Genomic DNA, 21,303 nt, shown 5'->3' with positions numbered 1-21,303 from the left:
CTAAACAAATACTATTGAAACAACTGCCTTGGGACCGCTCGATGTTGTGTGCCATTGCCTCGGAGGAGTGCAGTTTTACAGAACTGCAATAATATTATATAATATCTGTACTAGCGGGTTATGCTTACACATTGTAAGCAATGAGCCGTGCTTCCCATTGTCTCAGCTCACTCACCTGCATTTGATTTTTCATTTATTCATTTTATTTTATTTATATTTTCATTCACGAAGGCCTTCCGTAAATTCCCAGATCAAATTTCTGTAAATTCCATAAATTTCCGAATTTACGCATCTTTTCCTATTGACATTTTTGTGATTTTTCCTGGTGCATTGGCTTCGATGTCCATCAGCACGCAAAATTACCGTGTTTCTCCATTGTCTCGGGCCGCTCACTTGCATTTGATTTTTCATTTATTTATTTTATTTTATTTATATTTTAATTTCTGAATGCTTTCCATAAATTTCCAGATAAAAATTCCGTAAATTCCATAAATTTCCGAATTTACGGATCTTTTCCTATTGACATTTTTGTGATTTTTCCTGGTGCATTGGCTTCGATGTCCATCAGCACACAAAATTACCCTGTTTCTCCATTGTCTCGGGCCGCTCACTTGCATTTGATTTTTCATTTATTAATTTTATTTTATTTATGTTTTCATTTATGAATGCTTTCCATAAATTCCCAGATCAAATTTCTGTAAATTCCATAAATTTCCGAATTTATGGATCTTTTCCTATTGACATTTTTGTGATTTTTCCTGGTGCATTGGCTTCGATGTCCATCAGCACGCAAAATTACCGTGTTTCTCCATTGTCTTGCGTCGCTCACCTGCATTTGTTTTTCATTTATTATTTTCACCTATTATTTTCATTTATTTATGTTTTCTGACGGTTCTGTGATTTTCCCCAGTGTACTGGCTTTGATATCCACTGGCATACAAAATTTCAGCTTTCTACATTACCCAGAAGATACCGATCTTTAATATCAGTCAGTCAGTGAGTCAGTGGTTACAAAGAGCTTATAATATTTGATTATATATATATATATATATATATATATATATATATATATATATATATATATATATATATATATATATATATATATAGTCAAAGATGCCTCACTGATAGGGAATGGTAAGATCCGAAATGAATCCTGGGGCAGCAAAACCTGACTGCCACTCTAGCACAATGTCTTTCCCCACCAGCCTCCAACAGGGTGTGTTGCAGTCAAACATCTATGATGATAAGGCAATTTAATGCATAACACGACACATCAAGACCGTCGTGTCCTCTTTCATTGCAAAGCAGAAATGCATTTCACCATGACTCTCGGCTCGCAGTGCAAATTATGATTGTTACCGGTTGATGAAAAGGCGAAGCTACCGACCGGTTTCAGCCTTGTTGGCCCATCATCACGGCAGCAGATCACATTGCCAACCACTAAATGTCACAATGGTTATATAGGAGGCCATTAGGCTCCTCAAAACATTGCAATGATTGTTTGTCCATGGTCTATTCTTTTAAAATATTGAGCATCATGCAAGGAAGCAGCACGTTCCATCTTTAGTCTTTGGTATGACCCAGCCATGGCTCGAACCACTGACCTCCTAGACTCAGAGTGGATGCTCGAAGTATTCTTGATGCCTTCTTTTATTGCAGTTGAAAGGCTCTATGAAATACAATTTGTACTTTGGTATTCAATGTGTTCCATTCTCTTGTGAGATGTTGTTGCCAATGGCCGCCCTTCCTATGACGTGTTTACAATTTCTCTTCAGTGATCTCATCTCGTCAATCACCTGCATTCCTTCTCTCCCATCTTCTTTTGCTTATGGAATTCCCTCCCTCTCTCCGTTAGGGTCCTGCCTCCTGCCCCTGCCAAAAGTCATTCAAGCAAGACACTCATTGCACCTGTATCTATACCCGACCTATGGTAAGTGGATATTTACACTCCTTAAATGGTTATGTCAAATAACTCCTCAATGACAACACAAGATTTATCCATTTTATCAACCGCACAGTCTCTTGGGAATGTCAACTCGCACAGGGCATGCTACATGAAACAGGTGTCGATATAAATATATGGAGGAGTTATACTTATGTCTGCCCGTTTGTCTGTGTGATCTCTTTGCCAGGAACCCATGGTTGCAGATAGTTTTGTACAACAGGACGAATTGGTATTTCTTTATACGTGACATAAAGACCCTACAATGAAACTCTTTGTATGAACGCAATAACAAACGCCCATTCTCTGGCATTGGGTAACTAATATGGAATGCACAGACTGGTTTAAGTATTTTTAGTTTACAAAGGGATCATTTAATTCAACTCTCAAATTCCTAACAACGCTCCAAGTTTGGAGCCTTTTAAGGATGTCCAAGAAATCTTTCCTCCTCCACTTACAAAGGTGCACATACCCTTGGGCCTCTCCAATATTGTGCATCCTTTTAAAAATGCTTTTAAAAAAATGTTCCTTTGTGCCCTGTAACATACAACTATAAATATACTGTCGTGGCGATGGGTCTGACTAACGTCACCCATCGTGCCAGGAGGTTTGGCTACTTCTGACGATCTCTGATCTTACCAAATTCACACTGTGTTCAGTTTACTGTTCTTTACCATTTACTAAACCCCAAGGATCGTCCCAATCCAAGGCCAAAATTGGTGCTGCAACGAGCGTGAGGCAAAAATGCAAGGAAATGTCTCATAATTAAACTGGTTTTGTTCAAAGAGAATATGGGAAAAGGGAAGATAAGATGCTATTAATAAATAAAAGGGGACAGACCAGGTGCTCAAAGGACAAGCGATTAGGGAGGCACACACACTTATGCACAATCAAAAGAAACAAATATAACATACCCCACTAATGGCACCAAATACCAGGAATCGCACACCAATGGGGAGTGAGTGAGGGCTTGGGCAAGACACAAGCTAGTTGTGGGTCCAGCATGACCCGAGCAAGCTGGTGGGGCACAGGGCTGAAGGATGGCGACGAGGAGAGGGATGCTGCTTCTACAATGGTCCGATTACAACTCCAAATGCCATGTGCAGCGCACAGCAAGGCTACGGCACTTTTAAACCTTGGGGCTACCCTCATACAGGACGAGTCCCTCTCATTGGCTGCCTGCTAGTGTGGGTGTCACCTTCGTTCGCACCATCCCACCCTGCGGGGCAGGCCCCATTAAAAGTGTTCTTCACTCAGCCAGGGCTCCACAGCCGACTTCGCCACCATTGTCCGTGTGCTGTTCAAACAGTCTGTGCTGTTTCATCGTAAAGCGAAATGCACTTTCTGGTTGTCCCTTTGTGCCCAAGTCCTCACCAGGCCTCACTCAGGCCGAAGTCACATTTGCTCTATGGCTAGGATATGGCGGTTGTACCCCCCTGAATTTACAGAAACGTGCGACAGCCGCAGAGTTTCTGAGGTGGCCTCAGGGTGGCTATATTTTACAGGCCGTAGGGGTCGCCGTGGAATTATAACACGGAGTTATAACTTTTTGGATTTCTATGTTGGCCATAGCAATTCGTCATGCCGTAGCCGTGACGTAGATGTGTTCCACGTCGACCGTACGTAGGGCGTACGGTGGGCTTGTGTTATTTGTACAGCTGCCGTAGGCTCTTATCAATGAAAAATGAATTTTGCCAACCCCCAAAAAATTGTGGTGGCCGCACTATTTCCATAGTCGCCGTACGGTGGCCTTGCGATCTGTGTGACTTCCTGCGGGCAACGCAGGGTCGACCGTGCGTCCACCGTGCGCTACCGCTTGAAATCGGAGTATAGGTGTTTGCCTATACAGTGGTGCCCCCAGAATCCGAATTTAATTCGTTCCAGGAGGCTGTTCGGATTGCAAAAAAGTTCGGATTCCAAAACTATTTTCCCAATAAGAAATAATGGAAAGTGAATTAATCCGTTCGTGGACCCAAAGAAAACCCACTTTCAAGACACTTTAAACTGAAATTTCCCATGTTTAAGGTAAAATAAGATGAGTAAATGACCTTCGGTGGCGGTGTATTGTATGTAAACTGGTACAATCACCGCATCCAAAGGTCCACACAGGCTCGTGCTCCGGCCTGGGTTCCGATCGCTCGCACACTCTGCGAGAGCGCTGCCCCCCGGGGCAGCTCGAACATGATGCCCCCAGAACCACAATCACTTTCATCAAACGCATCGGGCTGAGGTAATCATGGACATTCCAAAATACAACCGGTTTTTCTGTGAAATTAAATCCTTGCCCGACAGTCCGTCACACCACGTGATCGAATTGCTTTTTAACCTTCGACATCTTCGAAGATGGATGGAGATTACTGTTTTCACCCCTTTCTGTTTGTTTGTTTGTTTGTGAACAGTATTACGGAAAAACTCTTCGACGGATTTCGACGAAACTTGGTGGGGGGGGGGGGTTAGGTATGGTCCAAGGATCATGCCATTAGATTTTGGACTTGGTCCCCCCCCCCCAAAAAAACTGTTAGAGAAATTTTTTTTTTTGCATTTCTACATGTTTTATAAGTGATTTCCAACCCCCCCCCCCAAATTTTTTTTTTACCCCCCAAAAAAAAGAGATTTTTTTTTTTGCATTTCTACATGTTTTAAGTGATTTCCAACCCCCAAAAAAATTGTTACCCCCCCCAAAAAATTGTTAGACGAATTTTTTTTGCATTTCTACATGTTTTAAGTGATTTCCAACCCCCCCCCAAAAAAAAATTGTTACCCCTCCCCAAAAAGAGAATTTTTTTTTGCATTTCTACATGTTTTAAGTGATTTCCAACCACCCCAAAATTGTTACCCCCCCCAAAAAAAAATTGGAGATTATTTTTTTTTTTTTTTTGCATTTCTACATATTTTAAGTGATTTCCAACCCTCCCCCCCAAAAAAAATTGTTTGATTTTTTTTGCATTTCTACATGTTTTAAGTGATTTCCAACCCCCCCAAAGAAAATTGTTACCCCCCCCCAAAAAAAATTGTTAGACGAATTTTTTTTGCATTTCTACATGTTTTAAGTGATTTCCAACCCCCCCAAAAAAATTGTTACCCCTCCCCAAAAAATAGAGAATTTTTTTTTGCATTTCTACATGTTTTAAGTGATTTCCAACCACCCCAAAATTGTTACCCCCCAAAAAAAAATTGGAGAATTTTTTTATTGCATTTCTACATATTTTAAGCGATTTCCAACCCCCTCCCAAAAAACTGTTAGAGAAAAAAAAAATTTTTGCAACTTTTTTTTCAACAAAATTTCGATTTTTTTTTGGCATTTTTACATGTTTTAAGTGATTTCCAACCCCCCCCCCCCCCAAATATTGGAGAAAAGAACTATAACTGTCAGCACTGTTAACATATTTAATGAATAAGATATAAGGTTCACTTGAGTGACCCAGCAGTATTGGCGGAGGAGGTTTTGCACTCTCCCGAGTGCTCCCCCTCTAGTATGTTATTAATTAAAACACAAGATGAGTATAAAAAAACAGCACAAATCAAGGTGAAAACAGGAGGTAAAGTAGCGATCGACACACGAGAGATGCTTTCACGAGGACTTCCACCGACGAACTGAACGAACAAAGCGCGAAGATGCGGGGGTCGAACAGGTGGGGGAGACACATGAACAAACATGAACGCTACGTTGTGTTCGGTTTTTGAAAATGTGTTCGGTTTTTAGGGCAAAATTTTCTCGAAAAAATAGTTCGGATTCCAATTTGTTCAAACAATGGGGCGTTCGGATTCTGGGGTCACCACAGAACTCCGAACTGGTATATTCAGATATATATATATATATATATATATATATATATATATATATATATATATATATATATATATATATATATATATATATATATATATATATATATATATATATATATATATTGTTGTGGTTGACGAAATTCGCAAACCACCATTCAGGTCCCTTAGGTGAGATATCTCTGTAAGTATATGTGTAGTTAGGCCCAAACCCGTTGTTTAAAGGGAATAAATGTCATTCATGCGGGCTGCGACCCTTTTAGATAGCCGTTTTTCATTTACTATCTTTATTTTGGACCAGCCGCCATTACTACCACCACCAACCACGTCTCAACAGCCATCACACAACAACCACCAGCCGCAACGCCGCTTCACAACAACAACAACGCCAACAGCCACGACCTTTACCGTCACATCTCGCTCTCGCAACCATCGCATCACCACCATTCTTGCGCCACTTGTGGGCACCGATACTGGACTCGTGCAGGGCACGCACCGAGCAGCGTGTTCAGAAACATCACAGACTTTCCGAAGAAAACGGATCAAAAACGATTCACGCCCACTTTTCCTCGGTCCAATGGGGAGCCAGTTAGAGGTGAAGGGTCGGAGGTAAAGGGTCAAAGGTAAAGGGGCGAAGCCACGGGGCATATAAACGGCTGCGTTCGTCAGTCAAAGCAGTTCGGAGGGGAGAAGTTGGCAGTTGGCAGTTGGGAGTTCGCGGAGCCAGTGAAGAGTTGGGACGAGTCAAGAGAGGAGACGGAGAGGGCGATCGGACGAAGCTGTGGAGAGGCGGCGGCGGCGAAGGCGGTTGAGGGGTGCTCGCGTTGGAGTCGGGGAGCTGCGGAGGGAGAGGCCGGCGGCGCGACCGAGATCGTGGTGGAGACGCTCGTCGCGGGACCCGAGACAGGGAGATATCCTCCTTTCCCCCGAGCATCAACAACCCCCTCCTGTTTCCCCCCGCGCTGAGATAGTGCGACAAGGGGGCCCCTTTCCCACCCCCTACCAGACACTATCCGCGAGGCCCGCGGAGTTGGGGCGCCACCGCCACTTTGCGTCTCATCATCAGACGGATAGGCCCGACGCGGTCTCGGCCCCAGGCCCGCCTCATCCTTGAGGGTGGTCCTTTTCTTTTGCTTTGGGTATATGTGTTGTCGGCGCCGTCTGTGAAGTAAAATTGTATGTGTTGCCGTGTGCTCGGTAGTCGGATAGCTCTGCATTGTCTTCTTCTTTTATATTTGCTTTTTGTGTAATATTGTGTGTTTCTTCTCCATTTACATTTGCTTTTGGTGTAATTGTATATGTGTGCTTTCCGTGTGCCATCGCGAAATAAATGTAAATTATGTTGAACTGTTTTCCCGTTTCGCTTCGTCTTTTCCTCTATTGAATCTCCATCTTACTTCACGTAAAGGGTTGGTCGTGGGCTAAAACGCCCGATAATTAATCGAACCGTCCAGGTTGACGATAACACCGCTCGGTTATCCCGATAGTACGGAACGGGTCGCTTAAAGTGGCCCATGTCCGAAGTCGACCTGCGGCGGGGTGCGGTCGCCCGGTCTACCCTCCGTGTGGGTACTTAGGTAGGTCGAATTTGGCGAGCAACCCTATCCCACGCGGGGGCCGATTGGCACGATCGTGGTGAGGCCGAAAGGTCCACCCGTGACTAGTTCCCGGCGTTAGTCCGAGAGGGTCACGACGGGATTGTCCGTCCGGTGGGCGACGTGCCGCGATTCGAGTTACGTGGCCGTTCGCACGCCGGCGGGCGCGAATCCGCAATACTGGTGTCAGGTCGTGCGATACAAACTCATCGCCCTCCTCGCGGCACTGGTATTGGAGAACGGGAAAACGGGCTCTCCTGTCTCCAGCTAAATTCACGGGAATCGGTCCAGGGGTGAGAGGAGCGACCCCCGATTCCCTTCAAATTACGAGCGAGCTAAATTAACCCTTTACGAGAAGCAAGATGGCGTCTCAAGGCGAGCGGGAGCCGGGGGTATTAGAAATGGATGTAGAATGTGTAGAATCCATGGCTCAGGACGAAATCCCCGTGCAGGAAATGTTGGTTGTACAGGAAAACGAACTCGCCCAACTGAACCCAGAGCCCGAAAAAGGTGCGGCAGCGGCCGCGGTGTATGACACCTCCCTTCCCCCCCTCCGCCAAAACCCCCCGATCTTTGCCGAAACGGCTCACCCAAGCGCACCCGACATGGCCCAGCTATTCGCCATGCTGGCGGCAATGACAGCGAGGATGGATGCAAATACACAAAAGATGGATGCGAATACACAAAAGATGGATGCGAATACACAAAAGATGGATGCGAATACACAACAAATGATCGAAAAGATGGATGCAAACACAACTGAAATTATAAACGAAATAAAACGCATGAAAACTAATATGGAAACAAATGCGCAAGGAATGAAAGAGCTGCGGGGTGAGACGCGGAACATGGGCCGAAGCCTGCAGGCGGGCATGAAGGCAGTAACCGCGGAGCTCAAAATGGCGACTCCACGTGTGGGAGCGAACGAGCTGGGAGGGGGTGCAACGGCTGTCGGGCCCGCGGTGGAGGCGGGTGACAAAATAATTCGGGGGGCGTGTTGGGCGAGGGTCGTGACAGAAAAAGTGACGGTAACCGAGAGGGACAAACTAATTGGGGTGACGGAGACGTGCACGAGGGAGATAACAAGGGAAGAGACGGAAATGATAGTTGAGACAAGGGAGATAAAGGGTGAAGAGGTGACTGAGTTGGCAGAGACACGGGAGATGGGAACGATAGAGGGAAGACTACACGATGAAGACGGGGTAAGTGACGCGCACACACACACACGGAGGTAGTGGAGGATAGTGAGGGTGAGCTCGCGGACTGGGTGGAGGCCCGGTGCGAGCAGCTGGGTGGCCTCCTCCAGGAACGAGGGGAGGGAGTATGCCCCCTTGAGGCGACTCACGACCAGGTGGGTTCGGTCCTGCTTTGCGAGGTCGAGGGGAGGAGTGCTGTGGACAGGTGCACGGAAAGATTGGGGAGTATAGAGGCCCCGGAGCCCCTTGTGGGGACACGAATCCCCAGTGTGGTTGTCCCGGTGTGTGTGATGCAAGGTGTGAGTGCGTCCCCGTGTGTGGAAGCGACCCCGTGTGTGAGTGGTGTGGCGATTGTGCCGGAGTACGTGCTTCCCAGCACGCCGTGCGTAAAAGGGGCACCGCAAGTGGAAGAGGCCGTGTGTGTGAGTGAAACGGCCAGTGTGAATGGAGCACCATGTGTGAGTGGTGTGGTGGCGAGTGTGCCGGAGTGTGTGCTTCCCAGCACGCCGTGTATGGATGAAACACCGCGGTTGAGTGCCCCCGCGTGTGTGAGTGAGGGACGGTGTGTGGATGAGGTACCGCGGGTGAGTGCCCCCGCGTGTGTGAGTGGTGTGGTTTGTGTGAGGAAAATGGCACGAGTGAGTGGAAGGCCGCGAGTGAGGGGAGCCACGTGTGCAAGGGTAATGGCATGCGTGAGTGAACGGCCGAGTGCAAGGGAGACCGTGTGTGTGAGAGAGCGGTATGTAAGGGAGATGTCGGTGGGCATGTGTGAACATGCAGCCGCGTCTCCCGGGGTGAATTTAATGGTGAGGTGTGTGAGCGTCGTAACACGCGGGAGTGCGTGTGTCGAATGGCGACGACGGCGACATGTGAGGAAAGAGAGCCGCGTAGCGGCTGTAGCTGTTTCGGGGACCGTGCCAGGTTCACCCAGCAGTCAGCACGAGGTCCGTGCTGTGCAACGCACGAGGCCCCCACGTGCTCGCTTGCGAGAGTGAAGTCCCGGTCCGGAAACGCCAGCGGTGGATTTTCCGATCCCGCGGACGGACAAAGTTTAGGCAGGATTTCGGATTTGGACCGGACGGGTTCTCCACGCGATCGTGGTGTTAAGCTCCAACGGGCAAAGCACATGTGTTCGCGTGGGGAACCCCTCGGGACGTGGGGCTTGTGTTTTTTTTATGCGCACGGTGACGCCATGGCTGCACGTGGGGTTGGAATCCGGCACGAGGGGTATCCCTGCCGGATGGTACCGTCCAAGGAGGGACGAGGAACACGTGCAGCTGCATGACGTCACGGGCAGGTGCAAAGTGCGCGAGCTGTGAGTTGCCGCGCTGGTGCTGCGCATGTGGAAAAAAAAAAGCAAGCCTCACTTTCGGGTGAACAGGATTCCTGGGCAAGGGGTGGAAGACCCCCTTACCTGGGCACAGGATGGAAACTAGTTAGGGGGAAGGGTTAGCTTAGTTAGACCGACTTCATGGGGCAGGGGTAAGTCCTCATGGAGTCCGTGGAATGGATTAGGTAGAGGGATTTAGTGAGCTTTAGGTTGGGAAATAAAATGATTTATTTGGAGACAGTGATAGCCTTTGGATGTGTAGAGTTGACATAGTTTAGCTACGTAGTGTTAAAAGGAACGTGCTACTAGTTTAAGGGACGACGTGGGAGCACGAGTTAGTTAGGGGAGGTAGTTCGAAAGATGGCAGAGTTCAGTGGTGTGTGTGTTGAAGAGTTGTTGGTGAGTGAGTGAGGCCAGCGGGTCTGTGTGAGTGGAGCGAATGGGGAATGCATGGTGCGATGAGTGATTGGGGGGAGGAGTGACTCCCGCCCAAGGGACCCCGGGGTCAGTGTAGACTGAATTAGGGGGTTAGTCAAATTAACAAAAATGGAGGTCGTTTTGTTGTTGGTGGGAGTGTAGGCTCGAAACCCGTTTGGAGGGGTGCAGGAGCCCTGTTGACGGGCTGGGAGCGTGGCTGCGAAAAGTGAGTATCGCTGAGTGGGTACCCCGGGCACCAGGCTAGTCGGCCGTAGTAGGCCAAGGGCCCATGGGGGGCCGGGATAGCGTAGTGGGCACGGGTGCGCCTGCTTGGTGCGGGGGCCCGGGGCGTCATTAGCCGCGTGGGCAGTGTTGTGGGCACGGGTGACCCTCGGAAAGGGGCCTGAGAAGCCAGCCTGCCACGTGTGCGTTTCAGGGGAGGTGCCATGGGGGGCACTCCCCGGTGTTTAGGGAGCTGGTAGGCTCGGAGGCAGTGTCGTGCCCGGGGGTGCCATAGCGGGAGATTCGGCAGAGGGTCGTGCCTGCCAAAGGGAGCCACGTGTCCCAGCCATGAGACCGTGTGAGGGCACGGAGAGAAAATTGGGGGGGGGCGAGGCCCGAGATTGTGAGGACAACCAACACAGGCGACGGGAATCTCGGTTGTTAGAACCAATAGCTTAAGCGCGAGGCGCTTGTTGAAAGCCCCGGGGTAGTTTAACAGTTAAATGGATAGGGTAGATTAGGAAGTGTACCCCTCCGCACCATCCATCCCCTCGCTCTCGTTGTGGGCCGCTGGACCCACTTTGGTTATAGATCACTGAACTCTGGGGAGGCCATCTTGAGGCTTGAATTGGGCCTCGGCACAGGACGTTAGCTCTCCCTTATTCCCCTCCGGGAAGGGAACGTAGGGGTTGGGAGTAGGCTAGGTGACAGGATAGGTTAGCCGGACAAAGACGATAAAGGGGGTTAGGGGACGATTTATAGTGGGAAAAGAAAAAAATAATAATAAAAAAAAATAAGTTGGGGCTAAATTGGGGTTTGACAAATTAAGGGAGTGGGTATAGACAGTGACAGGCAAAGGCGATAGGTTGGGAGGGAGACCGTAGGGTAGGTCCGAGCCCGCCTTCCGAGTGGCCAGCACCACCGCACTCCCTCCACCAACCTCCACTGAACGGCAAAGGCTGGCCAGCTTCATCTGCTGGCTGCGTTGCTGCAAGGCAAAGGCCGGCCCACTTCATCGGCAGCTGTTGTTTTGCTGCGAGGCCTGTGCCGGCTGGATCGTCTGCAGCTGCTGTGCTGCAAGGCCTGTGCCGGTCGGATTGTCTGCAGCTGCTGTGCTTCAAGGCCTGTGCCAGCTAGATCGTCTGCCGGCTGTGTTTGCCTGCAGCGGCCTTCTTCTGCGGGCCGTGTTTGCCTGCTGCCTTTGCCATGCCATGCCCACTGCCCCTGTTCACCAGCCCCCGTTCAATTTTTGCTTTGCCCCCCCCCCCTGTTCATTGCCATGTGCGCCGGGATCCGCAAGGCAACAGTTTGCAAGCTGCGAGAACTGCCCTGTTGGCAGCTACAACACGGGCCTGCAGTGGCGGCCCGTGCACCGTGTTTGCGTCCATCCATTCATCCATCCATTCGTTGTGTTCATTGCGTGTGCCACTTGAGCTGGCACGGAGACTGCGTTTGTGCAGCCCATGCACCGTTGTGGTTCACTGCGTTCAGTTCAAAAGGGAAGGCCTAGGACTGCGTGTGAGCAGCTGGCCACGTTCCCTGTCACCTGCATTGTCTGAGTCAGAGACTGCATGCGAGCAGCCTGGCTCCCTGCTAACTGCTTTCTTTTTGCAGAGTTCATTGATCCTGGGCCATGGTTTAGTGTAAAATTTGTAAGTTAAGGTAAGATGTACTGTAAATATGAGTGCGCCCCCGGCATGTCTGTCCTAGCGCCGGCAATTTTATTTAAGTCGTCCGTGTGAGTGAGTTTGTTTAGGTAGTTACTCAGCCCTCAGGTTATTTATTTTGGGGACACGAATACCATGAATGTCGCACTCAGGGATCCGTAGGTAAAATGTACTAGGGGAAAACTACACATGATGGCACACGAAAATTTGACGACTCGGGACGAGTCTGTAAAGAGGGGAGGGGGTAGTGTTGTGGTTGACGAAATTCGCAAACCACCATTCAGGTCCCTTAGGTGAGATATCTCTGTAAGTATATGTGTAGTTAGGCCCAAACCCGTTGTTTAAAGGGAATAAATGTCATTCATGCGGGCTGCGACCCTTTTAGATAGCCGTTTTTCTTTTACTATCTTTATTTTGGACCAGCCGCCATTACTACCACCACCAACCACGTCTCAACAGCCATCACACAACAACCACCAGCCGCAACGCCACTTCACAACAACAACAACGCCAACAGCCACGACCTTTACTGTCACATCTCGCTCTCGCAACCATCGCATCACCACCATTCTTGCGCCACTTGTGGGCACCGATACTGGACTCGTGCAGGGCGCGCACCGAGCAGCGTGTTCAGAAACATCACAGACTTTCCGAAGAAAACGGATCAAAAACGATTCACGCCCACTTTTCCTCGGTCCAATGGGGAGCCAGTTAGAGGTGAAGGGTCGGAGGTAAAGGGTCAAAGGTAAAGGGGCGAAGCCACGGGGCATATAAACGGCTGCGTTCGTCAGTCAAGGCAGTTCGGAGGGGAGAAGTTGGCAGTTGGCAGTTGGGAGTTCGCGGAGCCAGTGAAGAGTTGGGACGAGTCAAGAGCGGAGACGGAGAGGGCGATCGGACGAAGCTGTGGAGAGGCGGCGGCGGCGAAGGCGGTTGAGGGGTGCTCACGTCGGAGTCGGGGAGCTGCGGAGGGAGAGGCCGGCGGCGCGACCGAGGTCGTGGTGGAGACGCTCCTCGTGGGACCCGAGACAGGGAGATATCCTCCTTTCCCCCGAGCATCAACAACCCCCTCCTGTTTCCCCCCGCGCTGAGATAGTGCGACAAGGGGGCCCCTTTCCCACCCCCTACCAGACACTGTCCGCGAGTCCCGTGGAGTTGGGGCGCCACCGCCACTTTGCGTCTCATCAGACGGGTAGGCCCGACGCGGTCTCGGCCCCAGGCCCGCCTCATCCTTGAGGGTGGTCCTTTTCTTTTGCTTTGGCTATATGTGTTGTCGGCGCCGTCTGTGAAGTAAAATTGTATAAGTGTTGCCGTGTGCTCGGTAGTCGGATAGCTCTGCATTGTCTTCTTCTTTTACATTTGCTTTTTGTGTAATATTGTGTGTTTCTTCTCCTTTTACATTTGCTTTTGGTGTAATTGTATATGTGTGCTTTCCGTGTGCCATCGCGAAATAAATGTGAATTATGTTGAACTGTTTTCCCGTCTTTTCCTTTATTGAATCTCCATCTTACTTCACGTAAAGGGTTGGTAGTGGGCTGAATACGCCCGATAATTAATCGAACCGTCGAGGCCGACGATAACACCGCTCGGTTATCCCGATAGTACGGAACGGGTCGCTTAAAGTGGCCCGTGTCCGAAGTCGACCTGCGGCGAGGTGCGATCGCCCGGTCTACCCTCCGTGTGGGTACTTAGGTAGGTCGAATTTGGCGAGCAACCCTATCCCACGCGGGGGGCCGATTGGCACGATCGTGGTGAGGCCGAAAGGTCCACCCGCGACTGGTTCCCGGCGTTAGTCCGAGAGGGTCACGACTGGATTGTCCGTCCGGTGGGCGACGTGCCGCGATTCGAGTTACGTGGCCGTTCGCACGCCGGCGGGCGCGAATCCGCAACAATATATATATATATATATATATATATATATATATATATATATATATATATATATATATATATATATATATATATATATATATATATATATATATATATATAGTTAGGGTATATTCAGTTATATATACTGGTATATTCCGAACTGTTATATTTTTATTTCAGTAAAAAAAGAACTGGTATATATACCCACTCGTTACCGTCCGTCTGGCCGCACGTTCGCCTTAGGGCCCCCCCTGCGGTCGCCTTGCAGGCACCTTAAGGCTACCTTGCGTCTGCCTTGAAAATTCTATGGCTGCCGCAGGGATGCCCTAAGGTCACCGTGCGACATCAAATCAAAGACCGGACGGCAACCCCACGTTTTCGGTCACCACAATTTCTAAATATGCCGTGCGGCTCCCCGAAAAATAAAAACATATGTGACTGCTACATTGTGTGACAGTGGAAATACTGCGGCCGCCCTATAATTGCTAGTGGCCGTAGATTCTGTAGACCTGACTGCCGCCGTGCCAAATGTGACTTAGGCCTCAATAACAGGAGTTTTTACACAACAAACACTGTCATAAAGCTCACACTTGCTGCCTCCTCAGTGCAGGTTTTATAATACCAGTTACTCTGACATTTTCTCTGTTACAAGAGTAATCTAACCTCCGTGGACATATGGGCCACACGAGTTCTTAATAAAATCGAGCGATGGATTCCCCCCTTTGCACGTAACAACTGGAAGGGCACTCGGTAGAGCACATACCTCCGCCACGTAATACGTGATCCACGAGAACACATCGGGACCAATCAATACATTTTCGAAATTTCAGTCTATATATATCGTTTTTGCCCCAATCTCTCAATGGTGAAGAATCTCTTTAAGAATTAAATAATTCTCCCATTCAGATCCGGATTCGGATCTTCACCAAAATCTAAGCAGTTCGTCCTTGTCACACACCCAACCTGTACACAAAATTTCATCCGGATCCGTGCACAACTTTTTGAGATATCCTGTACACGGACAAACAAATAAACAGAGACAAGCCGGTAGGTGGCGATGGGTCGCCGAGCATGGAAACTATAAGATATAGAGCAAAATGGATGTCATATGGCGGATAGAGAATCACCTTAAGATTATGCATATCAAATCTCATCCAGTTCCATCTACTGAGAAGTACTCTGTATCCATTTGAATGAAAGTACCGAAAATGCGGTTTGAAATCAGAAATCCCCAAAGTTTGAGGGGGTGCTGTGGGTGAACAAAGATCTAAATCAAAAATCCGGCTCGATCGTTTGTGCACAATGTATTCCGGACGATTAGTGTGAATTTTCATGACCATCCGACCATAACCCTAGGAGGAGTAGCATTTGGCGCGAAGGCACCTCCAGCTCTCGCATATTATCGATTTTTGCACTAATTGACCTTTGACCCCTGACCTAAGCGAAATCGGTCAATATGTCCCGAGGCAAAGTTGTAGTACTCATTGAGTACCATGAACCTGCAACGTTTCATTCGTATCGATGCACTCACCTGGTCGCGAGGGGGCCTTCAATTTTCGCCAATTTTCGCGCATACCCTACTTGTAGGGGGCGCTGCGTGTAAACTATTCCATATATCACAAAAACCGGAATATATTTGATAGAGCATCACCTGTAGATGATTCGTGCCAATTTTCATAACCCTACGTGCGATAATGGCTTTCGGAATTGATTTCGCGTGAACGGTACCGATTTTGAAGGTTTTCGGTTGTTGCTAGGGAACCAAAGCGCCCCTAGCAACCATCACAATTTCCAAAGCACTAGGTCATAAGATGTACCTACCACCCGAGTTTGGTCAAAATCCGCCCACGCTTACTACCAATTATGCTGATGACAAACGAACAAACATCCAAACAAACGGATAGAATTACTGACAATAAGCGTCACTTATTTCGGCGACCCAATATTTTGGCGACCCAACAAACAGTCAAACAGCAAGAAAGGGGTGAAAACATAATCTCCTTCACCTTCTGTGGTGGAGGTAAATACTTTGTGGTTTAAATACAAGTTCAAATTTGTTTTCTTATCAACTAAAAGCTGAAGATATCCACAGGAATCAAACGATATTTTGCTTACGTAGTAAATTGTTTGAAGAAATCCCTGCGTTCTTGAGAGCAATCATTTAGGAAGATCAAATTATCTAATCTACCTGTGTTTTTAACTTTATCAATATTCTTTCATTATAATCAACTATGATGTCATACAATCATCCTGAAAGAACAGCATATCCTCGAAAGACAGTTCAACTCGCTCTTTACGAAGTTACTTTTAAGGCTAGTTTGGAATTGGCGTCTTCACCTGTTGATCACATGGTCTTTCGAGTTCATCTTTCATTGTCCTCCTGAAACCATCTTTCATTAAAATCAGACTATTAGTTCAATTGGAGCTGAAGACTGGACACCTAGCTTAACATCCATCTGAAGAACGACACCCTGCTTGGGAACCAGCAATGCGACAGTTCATAGTCGGGTCGGGAATCAACCCCTGACTAAACAGCTCAAAGGTAATTGTGCTACCTCTGCACTCTCCTGTTGGATGATGCAGTGGATTCGGAGAGTGTGCAGTTTGAATATGATGAGTGGGGAAGAATTAAAGAGAAAGGAAGTTAGGGAAAATCGTTTCATTATTTTACTGAGCACAAGAATTAAATAAAAAAGCAAAAATTACATTAATTACAGATAGTAGTGTTTTTGCAATCTCTGCCATATTCTGCCACCTATGGAACTACCTTCCAGAGGCTGCTCTTTCCTACTCTTCCCTCCAGGGCTTAAAGCAAGCATTGCGTCACCACCTCATGTTATCCCCCATCTTCACACATGATCTTTATTACCCCCACTGACCTTTCCAAACCCAAGCCCTCTGACTTTCTCGTTTTAGTGTTTTCTCTTTCTCTTTCTCTTTTCCCTTTCTATTCATTCCCTTGCTGCCTGTTGTTGGCTTAACGGTTAAGGTAGCTGGCTTAAGGTCTTAGGGCCTTGAATTGGAATCCCTGTTCCGTTAAATAACACCAGGTGGGTTGACTCAGCCTGTCATCATTCTGAGGTCGGGAGACTGAGTACCAGCTTACTGGTAAAGGGACACTGCATCAGCGGCACAGCCACACTCCCAGCAATGATTCAACCAGCAGCAACAAGATGTATACAAAATAATAATAATAATAATAATAATAATAATAATAATTCCCTTGCCAGTTGTGCCCAATTGCTACCCTGCAACCCCACGATCAATTCAACCTTGCTCTTTCATGAGCCTCACTCTTGTATAGATGTTTCCGTGAACTACAAAATGAAAAAAGAAATGAAATGCAGCTGAGGTGGAGCAGATATACTATGTATGTACATATATATATATATATATATATATATATATATATATATATATATATATATATATATATATATATATATATATATATATATATACATATATACATATATACATATATGTACATACATAAAGATACATATTGATATATATATATATATATATATATATATATATATATATATATATATTACAGTATATTAGCAGAGTGTGCTTACACAATAGGAACCATGCTTCCCAATTGTCTCAGGTCGCTCACCTGCATTTGATTTTTCATTTATTTATTTTCATTTATTTATCTATCTATAATTCCAGCAATCTGTGTGTGTGTGTGTGTGTGTGTGTGTGTGTGTGTGTGTGTGTGTGTGTGTGTGTGTGTGTGTGACCGCTGTTTCTCGACAACCTCTGGTCCAATCTCATTGAAACTTGCCAGGTATATTGCTGGGGACCTGAGGATGTGCCTTTTCAAGGTTTGATATTAATCGGACAAGTGGTTCCCAAGTTATGGCCATTTATTTACCAACCAATGACAGGACACATTGCTACATAGGCCGGTGCGCGGCCGGCCAACGATGACGTCACGTGCCGTGCCGGTTACGATGTGGATAGATCGGTGCCTTAGTTCCCGTGGCGTAGGAGTGGCAATGGTCTATGGCAGCGAATGTCATGGCGAGCAAAGACAGGGAGGTAAACTTGATTTTAATTTGGATTTTAATTAACCCTGTGTGTGTAAGTATCACAGCAGTTGTTAGTTCAATGCAAGCGATAATATAATTCGTGGAATGCAGGTGAACATTCTGTACGGGCACACACTACTTCCGGATGGTGATAACAATGTATTCTAATAATTTCTCAATTTCTTATGCGCATTTATAGATAAACACAATGCCCCAATCCAGTCGTCGTTTACGAGAGCAAAGGAACGGCCTGTGTGGTTGTTTCTGGCTCATGGTTTGAAAGTTTATTTTATTTTTTTTTTTGGGGGGGGGGGGGGTTGCACGTACGGGCACGCGAGAGCGAAGGAACGGCCTGTGTGGTTGTTGTTTCTGGCTCGTGGTTTGAATGTTTTTTTGTTTTTTTTTGCACGTTAGGGTTAGTACTAGTATTTTCAATTCTGGATGCTTTCCTATGGTTCTATGATTTTTCCTGGTGTATCAGCTTCGATGTCCATCAGCACGCAAAATTACCGTGCTTCCCCATTGTCTCAGGTCACTCACCTGCATTTTTTTTTACTTTTTTTTCATTTTATATCTTTCATTTATGGATGTTGTTCGACGATTCTGTGAATTTTTCCGGCATACTGGCATCAATTTCCATCGGCACATAAAATTTCAACTTTCTACGTCACACGGAAGACACCAATCTTTCATATCAGTGAGTTAGTCAGTCAGTCGGTGGTTAGAAATACATACATATATATATATATATATATATATATATATATATATATATATATATATATATATATATGTGTGTGTGTGTATATATATATATATATGTGTGTGTGTGTGTATATATATATATATATATATATATGTGTGTGTGTATATATATATATATATATATATATATATATATATATATATATATATATATATATATATATATATATATATATATATATATATATATATCACTTGAATAGCAAAATGAAACAAATAGATCAAAAGGAAAATCAATGGGAATTGTTGCCAGATGACAAAGAGACACTTTTGATGCTTTGAGCACCGAAGTATCTTTGATGTTCACCTGCAGTGTGTCCATCCATCCATTGGGACCATACTCTGTGCAGAGCGTTGGTGCTGCCTAAGCAGTCTCCTTGGTTATTGGGCACAATCCTGGACGGGTCGCCACTCCAACACGGTATACCTGCATGCTGGCACTCATTTTGCCGACCTCAGAAGGGTGACAGGCAGTCAACCCCACCTGGTATTAATTCAACAGCTGAGCAGGATTTGAACTCAGGACCCAAGGATCCAAAGCCCACCACCCTAATCATCAAGCAATGTGTGGTTGTTCCAGAATTTAGGCTTACACGTTATCTATAAAAGGTTACCGATCGCAGAACATCTTGTATTACTTCCTCAATCCTGGAAAAAATATATTTGGGCCGAATGTTTGTTTGTGGCCCTGTTGCTTTACTTTCAGCTCATTTAAGGTTTGAAATATCACACCTGGGCCCTCTGTTCAAATGAAGATGCTAGTTGCCAAACTCAAGGACTCTTACTGAGTCATGAACTTGGCCGCTTGCTAATCACACAAGTAACTGAAAAGAGAATCTTCCTTTTTGAGCAAACCAGGTACTTTGGCTTTCCATATGAAAGCTTTTCTTGTGAAAGTAAATCAACGGCCAATGTACCTTACACACGTGAGTGTGAAGAGAAATTCACTTCATTCCAGCCAACGAGGAAGATAATTTCCTTGTTTAGCCCCTTTGTAAGGCCTGTGTTTCCTTATTCTGCACCACTGTAAGGCCTGTGTTCTACATGAAAGTGTCAATCTTTTCCATTGAGATTGAAATGTCCTGTTGCAGAGGGCAAGTTGGGTGGACAACTTCCATAAAGAGGTAAAGTTATGGCGTGTGTGTGGGGGGGGGGGGGGGAAGGGGGAGGAATAGTGAGGGTCGCACTTTGCTGCAATATTACTGTTATATTGATCTTAACCCATGCACATAGTCTTTCTTCACATCCCTAAAGTAGTTCAACGTATAATCATGACTTGAAAAAGACAACACACTGAAGGAAATGACAATTTCCGACCACGCCATTCCTGCGGTGTGTTCCCACATCCCCCACAGGCCGAAAATCACCACAAAGAAGCATCTACTGCATTTTTGAGACTCCTGTTCAGGGGTTATCATGAAGAGACAGCAGCTGGTACGGGCTGTGCTGTCCCTCTCACCCTGCATGCCGGAATGTGGCCCAGCATGTGCACGGAATAAAGGCCGAGGCCGCGCAGCTTGCGGCAGGGCAGCGAGGCGGCCCTTCGGTTTGTAAAATGTGTGCAACCTGACACCCGATGCAGCTCAGCTTGCACAAACACACTACGGAAGCACAGCATGCCACCCGTAGCCACCTCTTGCATGTCGCACTCCACGCAGCACAATCCATGGAGCGTGCTCTCCTCATAGGCAAGGAATACAACAAAGCTCTGGCACAATAATGGCCCTCGTGGCTCTTCTCGCTTGAGTCGTAATATCTCTTGTTGTATTATAAAGCCACCTTTATGAATGTGGTACATTTTAGAGTATATATATATATATATATATATATATATATATATATATATATATATATATATATATATATATATATATTTTTTTTTTTTTTTACCATAAGACAGATATCCAATGAATTTATGAAGATAAGGATACCAAACTAGCATAGCTGCTTCGCCATCAAGAGAGCATTGCCTCAGGTGGAGTGCGATGCATTTGTATCCGAGTGGATGTTTTAAACTAGGTCCGACTCTATAACTTCATATTTACCTTTAGAGCCCCTTTTGCTTATTTATCGGTTCACCTATAAAATTTCAAGCAGCGATCATTGATGAGTCGTCAACATTCTTCATTTGTTGATGACAACTCAAGATTGCCTGCAGCTCCACTTACCGACCGATCCTGGAAACATACTGATGGTAGGAGATTTCAACATACATATTGAAGACCGACGTGATCCGCTTTCACAATTGGTGGATATTTTAAATTGACGACAGCACATTATCCGTCCTGAGTCACAACCGTGTACATGGTCATACTCATTATATCCCACCATTTTGATTTTACAATAATCCACCTTTCTAACCACTCGTTCAGCAATTTTATCTTCCTTTTGTTGAAATCTTCAAATGCATTGAATCCGATTGTACAATAACTCCGTGGCTATTTAACACTTTGGCAAGAAATTAAGAACTC

General features: G+C 46.4%; 1 long non-coding RNA gene across 1 annotated transcript in view; it reads left to right on the top strand.

Moving 5' to 3' along the window:
* The first annotated feature begins 1,861 nt into the window (after positions 1–1,861).
* Positions 1,862–21,303, top strand: part of LOC147017357 (uncharacterized) — a 43,616-nt gene continuing 24,174 nt past the window's right edge. Inside the window, exons 1-2 of the long non-coding RNA XR_015049460.1 lie at positions 1,862–1,933; positions 20,188–20,378. This is a non-coding gene — a long non-coding RNA (uncharacterized LOC147017357). The remainder of the gene's footprint in view (positions 1,934–20,187; positions 20,379–21,303) is intronic.

The sequence above is a fragment of the Eptatretus burgeri genome, chromosome 11 (genome assembly GCF_056783735.1).
Source record: "Eptatretus burgeri isolate ZD-2024b chromosome 11, Ebu_testis_v1, whole genome shotgun sequence".
Classification (NCBI taxonomy): domain Eukaryota; kingdom Metazoa; phylum Chordata; class Myxini; order Myxiniformes; family Myxinidae; genus Eptatretus; species Eptatretus burgeri.
This window is presented reverse-complemented; position numbering and strand designations above follow the sequence as displayed.